This window comes from Sardina pilchardus, chromosome 5, assembly GCF_963854185.1.
Source record: "Sardina pilchardus chromosome 5, fSarPil1.1, whole genome shotgun sequence".
In the NCBI taxonomy this organism is placed as follows: domain Eukaryota; kingdom Metazoa; phylum Chordata; class Actinopteri; order Clupeiformes; family Clupeidae; genus Sardina; species Sardina pilchardus.
The window spans coordinates 11108140-11124339 of record NC_084998.1 but is presented as its reverse complement, the minus strand read 5'-3'; positions in this window follow the sequence as shown (position 1 = coordinate 11124339).

Below are 16200 nucleotides of genomic sequence, written 5' to 3'. Positions count from 1 at the left end.
GAAGTAGAGGAGAGAGTATCATTTTAGTACCATTTCAGAAAGTTTCCGAATGCTGCATTTTGTTTCATGTTTTGGTTACTGACGAGAAACACATATGTTTCTGTTGAATACTAACAAGTCATAACAAGACCAACAATATTACGCTGCATATTGTTGTTTCGATTTCACATTAAAACCACGCAGATTGTCTCTTTTTCAGATTGCGTAGTATTTAAGATGAATACTGCGTAGTATTTAAGATGAAACATATGAAACATATTTTTTTAAAAATACAATGAATTAAAGCATAGTGGCCTAGCCTCACATAGCTGTGCCATGAATCCTGATAATCACATAGGCTCACAGAATTTCTGCATGTCTTTCACGTTCATTCACTTTAACCCTTACCTGCATATCACCATCGTCATTGAGGTTAGCCTACTCCAAGGGATGTGATAGTGAAACTGGTGGCCTAGGGGCCATTGCCAACCCTGTAGAGCAGGACGAGGTTTGGAGATCTCATATGAGTGAACCACTCATTGTGGCTGGCAAAACAAAGTGAGCCTATGGTCCTATAGCTTGGAGACTACAGAGAGCAGTCAGAGAAATTGGCTTTGCAGTTACGAGTTCACAAGAAGGAAACAACTGAAGAGGTCATTATATTGACATCAGGGGAGAATTGAACACACAGGAAATGGTCAAGTGGAGATGATGTTGTTGTAACTGTTGAAGGCTGTGGAAATTATGACTACATCCACCCAATAGCAACAAGGGTGAGCTGGCCTGCCGGTCATGGACAGTGCAGTTGTATGGTTGGTAGCATCATATCTTTCCCATGTCCAAATCAAAGTTTCATTGTGTAGCTTCTGTAATCAGTGCCTGTAGGTGTTAATATTGCCTTAGTTTTGAGGATTATTACCCAGTTGACAATTATTCCTAGACTGAATCAAATGTAGAATGTGGGAAGTGCAGGAGACAGGAACCTAGGCAAATATTTTCAGAGAGGCCTATTGACGTATCTTACAAAAAAGAGTAGCTATGTCCATATTCACAGATTTGTATGTTAATTTCAGATACTGTAACTGATTATACAATAATACACGATGACTAAGAAACTTAGTCATCATATAGAATTATGAATTAGACTTACAGTAGATGAACATAGTATGGGAGTCTTTGAACATGAAGGGGAGGGAGTCTCAGTATGGCTCTTTGCCACATCTAACTTGCATAGACTTTGAAATAGCTCTTTAACTTAAAAGCAGGCCATGCTTCCATATGATGAGATAAAACTGGGCTCCGACCAAATTGTCAATTCCTCTTAATGTCAGGCTTAACGGGCCTTTTTGAAAGCGCATCCTGATAGCAGTCCTTTGGAGAGGTATCCTGAGGACACTCCGTCCGGTGCAGCTGTTTAAATCGCCATTGCTATCTGCCTCCAAGGGACCTTACTTATTAAAATTGATTGGTTATTATCCCTACCAGAGACCGGAGGAGAGTTCGTCTCACTGCGGCTAACATTTGTGGAAGGTTTAAATGTCGTCCATGGTGTACATTAGGGTTTGACCATGGCTGTGTGCCCTTTAGAATTTGCTATATGCACACTAACATGAAATGTGATGTCCAAATGGAAACAGAACATGCATGTAAACATCCATTAGGCGAGCAGGACCTGTTTGCAAATGGAGGTGGGTGCTGGAGGCGGTTAATGTAAGCAACCCGGTAGCGTGGAGCGGTGAAGAATGTCACGGCATAAACAACAGCTTCCTTTCTTGGCTGACTATTTATGACATTTCTAAGTGCACCTTAAACAGTTTCAAAGACATTAGAGCTGGAGTGACAGTTCATGAACACTAAGCTCACTGTTAACAATCTCCAGTGCTGAGAGAGTCAGACTCTATTGAAGTCTTTTGCCAACCAGACAAGGGGTTTTCCCTGACTTGTGACAAGAGAGGTTTGACTTTGAGTGGACGGAAAATTGCTTTATGACTGCCAAAATTCTTTAGAAATTGAACATTTAGTTGGTGCTAAATCCTGAAATGTCTGTTATGAGATTTATGATCTGAGAGTGACTTAAGATGTCAAAACATACAGTATGTGTATGTATTAGAGTAGGGACATACAACTTATACAATTGTGTGTTGTAGCAATATGTGTTTAATTTCCTCTCTAAGTGACAATGACAAATGGCTATTGGATGCAAAATCACTTAAAAAAAACTATTCATAAACCTTTTTACAAAATGTATCAATTTCAGCACTACATTTCTCTGTTGTTGTTGTTTTTTTCTCTTTGACAACAAACAAACAAAATCTTCTCAAAGACTTCTTCTCCGTGATAACGACCAAAAGAAAACTCCATGGAGGTAACAGTCTCCCCTTTTCCCTCATTTAATTGTGTGGCTTGACGAGCCTGATGACAAGCTGTCACTCCAAAAAAAAAAGAGCAGTAATATCCAGCTGCAGAGTGAACCAGAGGGATACAGAGGGTGAGAAAGAGAGGTAGAGAAGAGAGAGAGAGAAATGATGGAGGGGGGAGCAAGACAGGGTGAAGAAGTGGGAGGAAGACAGAGGAATGAGAGGAGATGGGGGGGTGAGACAGGGTGAAAAAATAGGAGGAAGAGAGGACTGAGAGGAGATGGAGGGGGGGTGTAAGACAGGGTGAAGAAATGGGAGGAAGTGGTCAGTAAGGCAGGATGAAGAAAGGGGATAAATAATAGTGACATCTGGCAACACCTCCGGTTGCCTTAGCTGCAGGTCTCTAATGCAGACAGAAGAGCACCCTCACCCTGTTCAGCCTGTTAAAGCAGGTGTGAAGGAGCGCCCCGAGGGGAACACCGGACTCCTGATGTGTCATGACTCACTCACCGTCCACAACTTCCACTTCATTTCAGAAACGCCTGCAGGACGATAGCTCTTCTGTTAACACATTCAAACTGTGTCTGTAATCTTACAATACAAACATGCCTTGCTTTCGCTGGAAGAAGTCGAATGTGCCCACTGATTTGACGCTACCAGAACACAACGCCAGGTGATTTGCTTAATTCCTTCAGTCTTTTTAGAACCTCTCAATGTTAATGCAAAACACTAAATATCGCTCTTAATCAAATGTCTGAACTCGTTAACTACCGTAAATAGACCCTAGATTCTTTTCACTCCGCACCCACACTTTAAGAAGCATTGATCTGTCTGTGTGTGTAGACCAGGAGTTGATGAGGCGTGTCGGGGTGAATGAGACATTTCTCTGTTACATTTCACATTAAAATTTGAGCAAACCTTCCTGACCTCTGGCCTTCTGCATGTATGCACCACTTGATATTTTTTTTTATAAAGGCCAGCCCAGGAACTCATTATAATTACATTCATTGATTTATACGATGAAAACAAACCATGCAATAAGCAACGACAAGCTTGGTGTTGTTCACCTTGTATAACCCAGTGACCTCATCAGTGAACAAAACAAGTGACATTAAAACAGAACAAGAGACTATTATTAACTCGCCGTGATTGATCTCGTTGATGACTACAGCGGACTCAGCTGGAGACCTGTGGACTGTTTGTCTGAAAAGCGCTTGTGAGCGCGACACACATTGATATGCTTGTGGCGCACCTCAGCAGTGTGTGTGCTCCTGTCATGGCCAGGGATTGAATGGTTGCTATCATATGTGATCATGTGCATGCGTGAACTGAATGGAATCACTTAATTTCCCTGGTCATGCTACCAGAGCCCATAGATTAGATAACACAGTCTATTTTACAAGCCAAACACTAACCTCAATCTGGGGGGAAAAAATCTACAAATGTAAACAAAAGGTTTCCAGATCCAGGTATACTCCAAGCCTTTACTCTACTGGGCTAGAACTCTAGGAACATTAAGAACACACAGCAATGTATTGTACTTTCTCTGGGGTATGAATGTCAGTCAGAGGAACCCTGTGATTTTGGTGTCAAAGGTAGAGTGAGCTGGATTACGTTCAATTGAAATCTGCTCCAGATGATGGGGGGTGTACCTGCCACATGGAACAGAGTGGGCAGTGTGACCTGCCGAGCGTGTCAGCTGTGAACTGAAGCGTTTCAAATATAGGCTCCTCAATATAACACACACACACACACACACACACACACACTATGGATTGGTATATATGTTTGCTGTAATATAAGACAGCGCTGTCTCTCTGCAGTGTATTTGGTGGTTTTGAATTATTGTCCTGCTGCCACTGAACCCCAGCAATCAGTTTCTGTAATAAAGTCCTAATTGTGCACGGATTGTTGTGCGCTGGCAGGCGGCCCTGTAACCATACGGAGGAGAGTTAAGGGACTGAAGAAGAAGAGGGACGATGTCTCTGGCCACTCTGATCGTTCGGGGGCTTTCCGGGATTCAGTCTTTCGACAAACACAATTATGAGCGATTGTGAGAATGGTAGCGGAATGGTGGATAAAGATGAAATGAGAGTAGATGAGCTCACATGAGGTTTGAACTAAATGGTTACAAATTGCCCCTGTCCATGGTGCTGAAGGCGCCATAGATTTTGGCACAAAGATGGCCATTTCCACCCAAATGAATATTCCTTAATACAAAGTTAATGTGGACCACAACTGCTTGCATAGACTCATTTATTTGCATTTATTTCAGGGACGTGCATTCAAGAGAACAAAGGCACAGTGGCTTGTGGTTAACTGTTCCCTGCAACTCAATAATTAGTATCTGGACATGCCAGGGAGGGAGGCGTTGTCACAATAATACCACACTGAGGCTCCTTTGTGTCTGCGTGAGTGTGTCATATGCCACATAATTGGCCAGCCACCCTGTTTAAGCACACTTGGCGCCTCTATTTACATGCAAAAGAGGGCTTGAGAGCGGCGAATCATATCCATAAGAATACACTTCTGACTAAACTCTGCTGGAAGATATACACGTTCAAGGAGAGAATTGTATGGAGCTTGTACTATAGTTCTTCCATCATGACAACGATGCAAATGTGCTGAGTAGTCAAAGCAAACAAATCTGGCACACTCTGGCTCTGCAGGCTTTGTAGTTCATAAATAAAGTACTGTATATATTTAATCGTCAGAATACATTATCCATACATTATATTCTGCCATTACCCCTGAGTGATTAGTATATTGACACAATTGTTGAATAAATGAGCTGAAACTGTGTATACATTTACTTTTTAGTAAAAGCCATTACCCAAAGTAGACATGGAGAGCTCAGTTAATATTTGCGTTATGTGGAATCAATGGAACAGATGGAAAGCCTGTAGCTGATAGTATACTCCACACCATTACCCAACAGAAGCTGCACGAACCATTGCATGCTTTGGCTGATCAAACATGCGGCTGTGCGTTCAATGGAACTCTCCGTGCCTTTAAAGCCTTTAAGCTGCGCAGGGGTATCGACAGTACTTCAAGGCACACCGTAACACCTTAGAGAGCGAAACAATACAACGCTTCACCTTCTCTCATCCCAGTCCTGCTGCCTCAACCGTCTCTTCAAATCAAGTCTGCCGATCATACAGGGGCAGCTGGGGTAGGAAGGGGGGGGGGGGGGCGGCGGGGGGGGGGGGATATGAGAGATGGAAATGCAGAAATGCGGAGTCAAAGAGGAGACATGCCCACGGCACCACCAGAGATAAACACACGCAGGGAGCCGGCGTTGATATCTACCTCAGTCAGTTAGTCACACATGGGCTCCACACACACATTGACACATAGAGAGCACATGCACAAACATGCATGCACAGACACTCTCTCTCCCTCTCTCTCACTCACACACACACACACACACACACACACACACACACACACACACACACACACACACACACACACACACACACACACATACACACACACAGACACACACACACACACACACACACACACAAACACACACAGGCTCTCTCACACACAGGCTCTCTCACTCTCTCTCTCTCACACACACGCATACACAGTAAACATATGAAGAGATACGTTTATTGGCTATCATTGTGTGAAACCCTATATTAACCCTGAGAACAGGATATCCAAGCCCACTCAAATGACTGGGCGCAGGATGGGAGCCCACTGATGCGCTAATGCAGCTTTATCGCTATAAGATGGTGAGCAGTGAGCACTGAGTGCAAGGCGCAGCAAACCACGGACAAATTATAATTCAGTGACATTTATGGCTAGTCATTTAGAGTAATGTGCACATATGCATTGATATTCATTTGTGCACAGAAAGAACTTATGGCTTGTAATGCTTTCTCTGCATTTTTAATACAGTGTTGTATAGATCTACTTGTATAGTTGCTACTTTTCCACTATCTGACTGCACAGAATGAATAGCCATATTAATTTTGCTAGGTCACCATGAAGTTACTGTATATGATATAAGGAAAAAAGCAACCCAAACAGTGTAAATTTAGTTTTGGTTATATTTCTAATAAGTCCATACTCTGCTTTTCTTTGCTTTCCTTGCTTTCCTTGCTTTCCGCTCTGTTGAGTCTTGAGTCACAATTTTGGTAAGGGGGTCACACTTACAGTAAGTGCTCACTGGAGGTGGTTACTGGAGATGGTTTTTGGAAGCATTTGAAGAGCTCTATACTTCCTTTACTGTAACACCCCCAACAGAATGTCTTTGAAGTAAATGGACTTGGTGAGGTTGGGGTCTAGGGGCAAGGACTATCAGGTCACCCAACTCAGTATTACCACCATCGGTAATAGAAAACTTTGGTCTTGGTTTTTCTAGGTCTCCACAAATATGTGGTGGGAGACCGTAAAAAATCAAAGTCCTTTTAGGCAAGTCCCTCCACATTGCTTGATGCACTTTGACCTCGCTCCAGCGACAAGACAACACATGATTGGTACGATGCATTCACAACACCACATGATTGGCACGATGTATTCACATGTCAACTTTTGGCTGCGGAAGGGGCAGGATATGTGTATTGGTGTTGTAAACTAATCATGCGCCTCTCTATGGAGGATGTTTTGAGGGCTGTGAGTCCTGTGATTAGAATGTGAATTTCTGAACACAATCATAGACAGCAGGGGAAAACATATGGAGGAAGTAGAGTTGGAACTAAAACATTCTGAGGACATGACACTGCCTGATTGTTGTAAATGTATGAAAATTGCTGTACATATTACCATATCTAAATAGAATTTCAGAACAGTTTAAGTGATTCAATTTGCCTCCATAAAGAGAATAATGATCCTTCCATGAAAATGGCATAACGATTCTAATATATCTCTGTGAATATACAGTATTTGCTAGAATATCTGTGTGTAATACAATTATTACATTAGTTTAGAGTGAGATAAGACAGACTGTTGAACCATATTGAATACTCCATCAGGTCTGTTATTGGATAGTCTTGTCAGATTTCACACTCTGTAGGCCTATTCTTCCTGACGTTGCTTTCAGAGTGCAGCTGAAGCTTTTCTGTTGCTTAAAGGTCTCCAGCATGATGAGGCGGAATCAATAATATTATCACTTGGCTGATTCGCCGCTCAATATCTCATTACTTTAAAGACAACGATCTCAGGTTTGAAAGATGATGCCAAGCAACAGCTGAGCCGACCAAGTGTGTTAGACTCAAACTGTAGGAAATAAATCAAGTTTGAATGGAGAGGCATTCTCCTCCTTAGTGGTATTTAAGTCTGTTGCGGAAGACTACAGTCTATTTGGGCTTTTCTCATGGGCATCTAAGCATTTCTCTTGGGGTAGTCAGATGAAGAAGTTACAGTATCTATTAATCTCGTTTGTAATGGCATCCAATGAGAGCAATTCAGAGGAACAATCTTCTGTAGCCACCCTAAACACATGTATTCAGTTAATGCTGTCTTTCAGGAATAGGAATTTTGCACTTTAATTTTGTATCTTAAAGAAAAAAGGTCAATAAAAGGGCTCTATTCCTAACTTGGAATTGAATACTCCTAATCACTCCAGGCTAGCCATAATGTCCCCTTAAGCAGCCAGCTTTGTCACTTTGTCAATATTATTAATGGTTTTCTGAAGCTTGCATCACAAAAGGACTTAAACAAGCAATAATTGCCAGACAAAAGCATGTAGTAGGCTACACTCACAACAGTACAAAAATCTAAGCGATATTGAAATGATTGACATTCTCATTGATCATGCTTCAATAGGCACACTTGTAAATTGACACACATTTATGTGAATGCTGAAACAGTGGTTTATATATAGGCTATGTTAGTCAGAGACAGGTTGAGTTAATCAGCATTTAAATCATAGATGGTAAAAAAGACAAGTCATTGAGAATCACAATCACTGTATTTCTTGAGGAAGCACGGCTGCACAGGCCAACACTGGGGTATATCCCTCTCCCTTTCTTCAGCCTGTGAAATGGTCATCTGTCTTTGTTTTGGACAGATTGGATAACAGGTAAAGAAGAAAAAAAGAGGGGAATTGATGTTGAGCTACTAGGCGGGCTAACAGTTCCCTTCCCCACTGAGCTGGATCCCAGAGGAGGCAGACACTCACTCCAGAACTCACCGGACCTCATCCTGCCCTGCAGGAGCACGAGAGGCCAGATTAGAGACAGCAGCAGCAGGCAAGACTGCCCAGTTCACTTCACCTCAGGTTTGTCGAGCGCTTAGATAGATTACTGAATAGCTAGAACAGTGAATCGCTCTTCCACATACATAAAGGTCTTCACAGGCGATTTTTAGGAGCCCAGAGATGATATTTTATTCAAACTTGAGATGCTTCACCATGGCATTGCTGTCTGGCTAATGAAAAACTGAACTCTTTGAGAGAAATTGTGTTATACTGGTTGTGTTCATCAGATGAAAGACAGCACAGCAGTATATCTATGGCTCAAGCAAATATTCTCCACTCGTAATGGAAAGTTACACTTAAAAAGCCCTTTTCTAGCCCCAGCTGTGGCGCAACTGGAGCACCTGCACTGCACACTGGCGACCCGGGTTCGATTCCCGCCCCGTGGTCCTTTTATTTCCGGATCCCACCCCCGCTCTCTCTCCCATTCCTGTCTTTCTCCACTGTCACTGTCAATAAAGGCATAAAATGGTCAACAAATATATACTTTAAAAAGCCCTTTTCTAACCTTTCTGTTTGTCCACTGAATCTTGAAATAGCCCCTTCCAGCAGTTGTGGGTGACATGACCATTTGTAAGCTCTTGCCCCTCCCTGCATTGGCATAATGCAATGAGCAGCAAAACACAATTAAAATGTAAACAAGGAGAGGGAGAGGGAGAGGCAGGGGAGGAGGCAGTCAGCAGAGGGACACTCACTGCTCATCCTTGGAAGGCTGATAATGCGTGACTGAAAGCCCATCTGGTACAGAGAGAGGCAGTGAGAACCTGTTCCCACCAGGACCGTGGATTAGAGAGGACTAACTGTGAAGGAGAGGCCCTAGCAACCTCTGTCTTCTGTGTATGTAAATATTCTTTTGTTATAGTTTGTTGTGACACTTTCAGTGTCATCTGTCATCACACTCACACACAATAAAACACAACAGCAGTATTCTGTCCAGGGAATGACAGCTAGTTGAAATAGCTGAATTCACTGAAATAGCTGATTTTAAGCCATATAGATCACCTAGTGAAATCACCTGTGCTAAATGCACAGGTAAAACCTGGTTGAGGGATTAGCCTCGTAAGTAGTGCACGTGGACCTCAGAGATTGGACATCGTTGGACCTCTCTCCTAGGGATGACAATTTTAGTCTTTCTTATCACTAAAAGAACAAGGTGTTTTGACATTAAACTTAGAACATTATTTCCCAATCTACTGTAATTTAGTTGTCAGAAAATGGATGAGCATAAAGATTCAAAACAGAAGGTGATTAACTCTTATGCCTGGCTGTGGGAGTCATGTTTGAGAACAATGTGCCCAGACTGATTAACTGATGTACTAGCTGAAGGAAACTAATGCATTGGGAAAAGATTGTGAGGAATATTGGACAGTTGTTGTCAGCCATTTGGCTACTATGCTTTGTGTCGAGTGAAAGCACTTACACACAGACATTTTCAATGCCTTATCTCTTTTTATACCATCCTCCCACTAAGTATACACCAACCACCTACACATGAATTCACTGGAATACAGACAAGCATACACGCACACACACACTGGAATACAAACATGAGGACACACACACACACACACACACACACACACACTGGAACACAGACATGAACTCACATACATACACACACTGGAACACAGACATCCGCACACACACTCACACACAGACACACACTATATAGACATGAACAATGAACATACATGCACACACACACACACACACACACACACACACACACACACACACACACACACACACACACACACACACACACACAAACACTCACACAGAGAGCGAAGATGTGCCAAACCTACCAAGTTTCCATTTACGGAAGACAGACTGCACACAATGAGCTGCAGATAGACTCCAGGCTCGTGCAAGTTCAGTGATCTACAGAAGTCCAAATCGATACGGCATGACAGACTTCACCTGACTGCTCTCTGAATGCCTGACCTTCATGCCCCTGATGTACTGCGTAAACAAGCACATTGATATTTCTACATACTTGGAAGGCAGGGATGTGCCATGGCTGTTAAATCATCTGGCTGACACACGCTGAGAAATGAGTGGCTAATATGGAATTTACCAGTCTGGCCAATGCCATTAACTTCATAATCACAGAGAACAAGAGACAGATTTACAGTCATGAGTGGTCACTGGTAGGAGCCCATTTTGATTAGATCCGGAATGAATTTGTCCTGAGGAGGAACAAAATGACTGACATCAACCAGATCATAGGCAAGTGTTGTAATGCACTGTAATAAGGAAACAGCATGTGCTACTGATTTGTGATGTGATTTCATAAATCTGTCACAGACGCCACACCTCACACGGTTCTTACAGGACGGCTGCTTCGGAGCAACAACTGATTACGTAAAGTGCAGAAGGTGACAAATAGAGTGCTCTGTTTGTCAGTGGGTTTGTAATTATTTAAATTTTACATTAAACTTTGACCTCTACTATTCTGTCCTGTCTTTGTCACAGAATTTGTGGCAGAAACACTGTCATTAGTCACTCCCCACCCCACCACCATGAAATACTGATGTGTTATGTTGATGTGTTCATTCTGCTTTGTTTTGTTTGTACGGTCAATACTTTTTAGTGTCTCATAATAAGTATGTAGTTTGGCTATCATCATACTAAACTCAATCTTTTAAGATTGAACATTAGTCTGGGGAGTCTGCGCTTTATTTCTACTGCACTAGAGGCGTGATCAATTGGCATAGTTCAAATGACTCCCTATGCTTTTGGATAGTCCTTTCAGACCAATCAGACCAACGATCCAGGTGCGCCTTTTGGATAAGCTCATTTGTGATTGGACCCAGAAGACGTGGACAGAAAGCTGGAGAGACACAGTAACTGTGCAGGTTTCCAGCCTGAGCTGCAGGGCAAAATCCAAATCATCGGCAGATCAGGCAGGGTTTATCCAGCCTAATGTAATAGTACAATTGTGTATATTTTATTATTCCCACATGCTTGTCAGTCCATTTCTGTGGTTTCCCCGAAGGTTTGATTTTATTGTTTCTAATGTATTTCAGATGGCAGGGATTTCCTAGGGGAGATCTCTTACCTAAAGGAGAAGGTTGTTGCTTGCCAATTTCAGACCTTTGATTTAGAGTGCTGACCAGAAGTATGAAGCATGCTCAGTGTTTATGAGTTATGTGCAACTTGATTTGTGGCATCTGTCCTCATAAATACACACCTGCGCCATGACCAAAAATAGTGCCGTGATTCATTCTGTGCCTGTGCTGATCAAACATTCTGTCCTGCTCTCTCTCTCTCTCACACACACACACACACACACACGCACACACACACACACGCACGCACGCACGCACACACACACACACACACACACACACACACACACACACACACACACACACACACACAGAGTTCAATATGGCATGCCTCATTTGCATGTCTGTGTAAATTAATCAAATGACATGAAATCCTCAGAATTGCATTAAAAGGAAAATGACTCATTTGGTTTAAGCTTGCATTGCTTTTCAGGTTTCAGGGACTCGGTGTGTGAATATTTCACACAATATATTCACACTGCCTTCTGCTGCTTGTTTGTTTGCTTCACTCTCATGAAATCCAGCTCTGCCCTCGGGACTCCTGGCTCACAGTGGGAGCACAGGCTCTCCTCTCTGGTCAGTCTGCCAGTCCACCCTGATGCCCACAGAGTGTCCTCTCATCCATCACCGTGGTTTGGTAGATACCGTCAGTCTGGGGGAAAAGATAAGTCCCAAGTTTGTCCCATAACCAATACATTAACATTTATTTTCCATAGGCCTACTGTATGCCGTCATTTCTTTTTTGTCAGTTTTCTCTGGGTTTCTGTATAAGCCTGTAGTTTGTGTTTGGCTGTTGGGTCAGGTCCAGCTCATCAAAGTTGTTACTGCTACTCCAAGTCCAGCTATTGGTGAGTTTTGAGACAGACATACTCGCTATGAACACTATTGGCTTCAGCATGCCTTACGACATTGCCCCTTCCTTACAAAATGGCTCCCCGTCCATGGAACAGATGTGGCAAATGAACTGTAATTTTTTTTTTTTTTAAATGGAGGAGCGCAAAGAAGCGGAAGAGCACCAAGCCATGCTCACTTGTGACAGGCGGTCAGTCAGGGAGAGTTTAAGCGCGGCCCCACACTGGCTCTAATGGGCACACTGAGAGGAGCAGAGCCAAGAATAAAGCATGCAGGGCGGGAGAGAAATTAGGATGTACTGGCAGACAGGTCACTCAGAGGACTGACATTTCAGTCAGGGTGACGTGTGGAGGTAAACAAAAGACAGAGGGAGAGAGAGAGAGAGAGAGAGAGAGAGAGGGAGGGAGTGAATAGGGGAATGGGGAGAGAAGGGGAGGATGGAGGTGAAAGGGGGAGAGTGAGGGGGGAAAGGGTGGGGGCAGGTGACGTGGGTTGGGTTGAGAATGGTGTTAGTCATCGACGGGGTTGCTTTCATTATCTTTCAGTGTGAGCAGGTCAGCATGTTTCAGACAGCCGACAGCAGGAGGGTTTGGAGTGTTTCTTTCTATGTGTGCTCCTGACATGCACACACACACACACACACACACACACACACACACACACACTCATGGAGGACAATTCTCTTTCATATACTCTCATGTGGCATAAGGATATTTCTCTGTAGCATTACATTACTGTACATTATCCATTTTAATGTATATGTAAATATATTGGATTGCATCACTCCCTCATTACAGTACATGTTGCATAAAAGTCCAGCAATTAATTTGATATCAGTGGTCTATTTTCTGGCTGCCTATAGGGTTGCAATGGAATATTACACGGTACACAAACATGCAATGTGAAATAATGAACCTGCGGAAACCAAATGTAGTTTGGATAGGGAGACCTATAATAAGCTCCACTTAGCATGACTCATTTCATCGTTGGCTGCTTCATTAACGAGGCCCATAGGCTCCCAGTCTGTCCAATGAGAGGTCTGTTTTCACAGCTTTATTTTCAACAGTGTGTCAAGTGCCGACACACTGCCAAGCTGGTGGTGTTAATTAGTTTATTTGTTTGGCAAGAGGCTCTGTAATCCTCCTGGTCATCTTTACTTGGGCCTGCATTCTATACATCCCCAGCAATAACCCAATAGCATTATGTCACCCACAGAATAACAGTATTGCATGAGCTCATGTTTATTCCACCTCAAAATGAACATTAGTCAAGTTAATGCTCGTCATTTGTGCCAGCGTTGTCTGACAGTGGACACTCACATTGCTTCTATATGACTCATGTCCGTTTGAAGCTAGTTAACTAAATGGTTCTATTTGAAAGTGGCAGAGACGCTTTTCCTCCTAAACCCATAAATCATCATCTTCCTCCCTGATCGCTTCTCGACCTATTATGCAACACTGACAACTGAGTGTTCTCCATCAATACTAATTCCCTTAGATATGCTGCACCATTAGTCATTGTGACCAAAATGCTCATTGTTGTGGGTTTTTCGCATTTCTGCAAAAGGCTATAAGGCGGGCCTCCATTAGCGTGCTCTACAGTGGCCATCACCGAAGTGTGTGGTCATTCGTCATGGCCTCTGTAGGCTATAGCTGTTACAGTAATCAGGGTAATGCACATGTTCAAATATTTATGCAGAAACTTTTATCCATATGTTAGATACAGTAATAGCTTGTAGGATTGCGACTGTTGGCAAGGGAACATGAGATAGGCTATGTATGAACAGAGGGTGAAAGGGTTATCCTCATATAAAATGAAGCTTTAAGAATTAATAGAATGATGAAGAATATTTTTTTCTGTAGATGTATGTCTGAATCAAAGACAACAGAATTTCATTCTTGATTGAAAATGACGTAGATAAGCTACTGCAATTGTGCATGTTTTCTCTGCTCAAAGAAAGAACAGCCTTCTCAACCATGATGATGTGAAGAAAGTGTTCCTAATTTAATTCATCATAGACAAATCATTTGGAACGTGTCCCTATCTGCTTGCCATGAAATGCAGAATAAAAATCCTGATAATCTCACATCGCGGATATCAACTGTGATAGAAATGCAGCGGGACGAACAATGATAGATGATTATTGACGAGTCATCCCATTTGGTGTACAGTAGGCCTATTTGTCCGTATAACGGGGAAGAATGAACAGCTGAACATCAACATGTGTCAGTGGTCCTTCAGCTTGTGGGGTTGTCATGGTTGCATATGGATAATTGGCTGTATTCCCTTTCGAATAGCCTGGCGGAAAATATCCACAGGCTGCCGTGTAAACACCAGGCTAATCCTGCAGATGGTCAAAGTGTGATTTCTGGCTAAGACATACTCCAAAATGACAGAAGAATAGAGGGAGAAGAGAGAGAGAGAGATAGAGAGAGAGAGAGAGAGAGAGAGAGAGAGAGAGAGAGAGAGAGAGAGAGAGAGAGAGAGAGAGAGAGAGAGAGAGAGAGAGAGAAGGGAGCCTGTGTATACTGCCAGGAAAGTTCACTTGGAATATCACACAATCATAGTTTGGTTTGGTTTTTCAGAGGGAAAACATAATTATCACAGTCTTCCCAGCTGTTCACAATCATATTGACGTACATGTTGAAAATATAAAGTTTGTATCGACTTTTGTTTGCATAATTGATGATTGATGATTTTATGATTACTAAATCAATCATATTATATTAAGAATTTGTATAATTTAAATGGGCTCAAGTAACACCGTTGCCTAAAAAGCCTTCCTTGGTTCCACTCAAGTGGAGAACTATCAGCCGGCCTCACTCCCATTCCTTGCTCTCACAGAATGACCTCCTTGATCCCAATCAGTGCAGCTTCAAAAGTGACCACTTCACCAAAACTGCTCTGTTGTTTGTGTCAGAAGCCAGCAGTTCTGTCCTCGGTACTCATCTTGCTTGACTTATCAGCTGCTTTTTGCACGGTAAACCATCACATCTTATTATCCATCTCAAACATGAGCATGACAGGCAACGGACACGCCTGGTTTGATACCTCACTGGGTGATCATTCAGTCTGTCATGGCTAGAATGTTCGCATCTAACTGCCTCTCCATTGGAGTGCCCCAAGGCTTAATGCTGGGGCCCCTTCTCCTTGCCAACTACACCACCTCATTAGTCATTAGGCCCAATTATCCACTCACATTACATCTCGTATCACTGTGATACAGAAGATATGAACCAACTACATATCTGTCTTCCCTGCCTGATGACACCACAGCATGACATTGTGGTCAAAATATCCACTCAGATGAAGATGATCTCCCATTAAACCTATCTAAGGTAATTTTCACACTAGTAACTGTAGTGCATTTGACCCTTTGTTTCGGTTTGACATCAGAATGCAACAATCACACTCAGATGCATACCAAATGAATCGGTCCTAGACCTTCATAAAGAGGTGGTGTCAATCCGCATCATAGCGAACTCTGGTGTGACAAACAAACTGAAACAAATAGTTGTCACTGAATTCACATTCACCTTCTGAATTCACATTCACATTCACATTCACACAACATTAATAATAATAATAATAAAAAAATGAACAGGGTTGGCTCCTACCAAGGCTCTTACCAAGGTTGTAAGAAACATTTTCTGACCATGTTGCCTCTGTCATTCACCACACATTTACTCTTGAAGTAACACAGTGTAGGAATTCACTGGTGCCGATTTTCAAC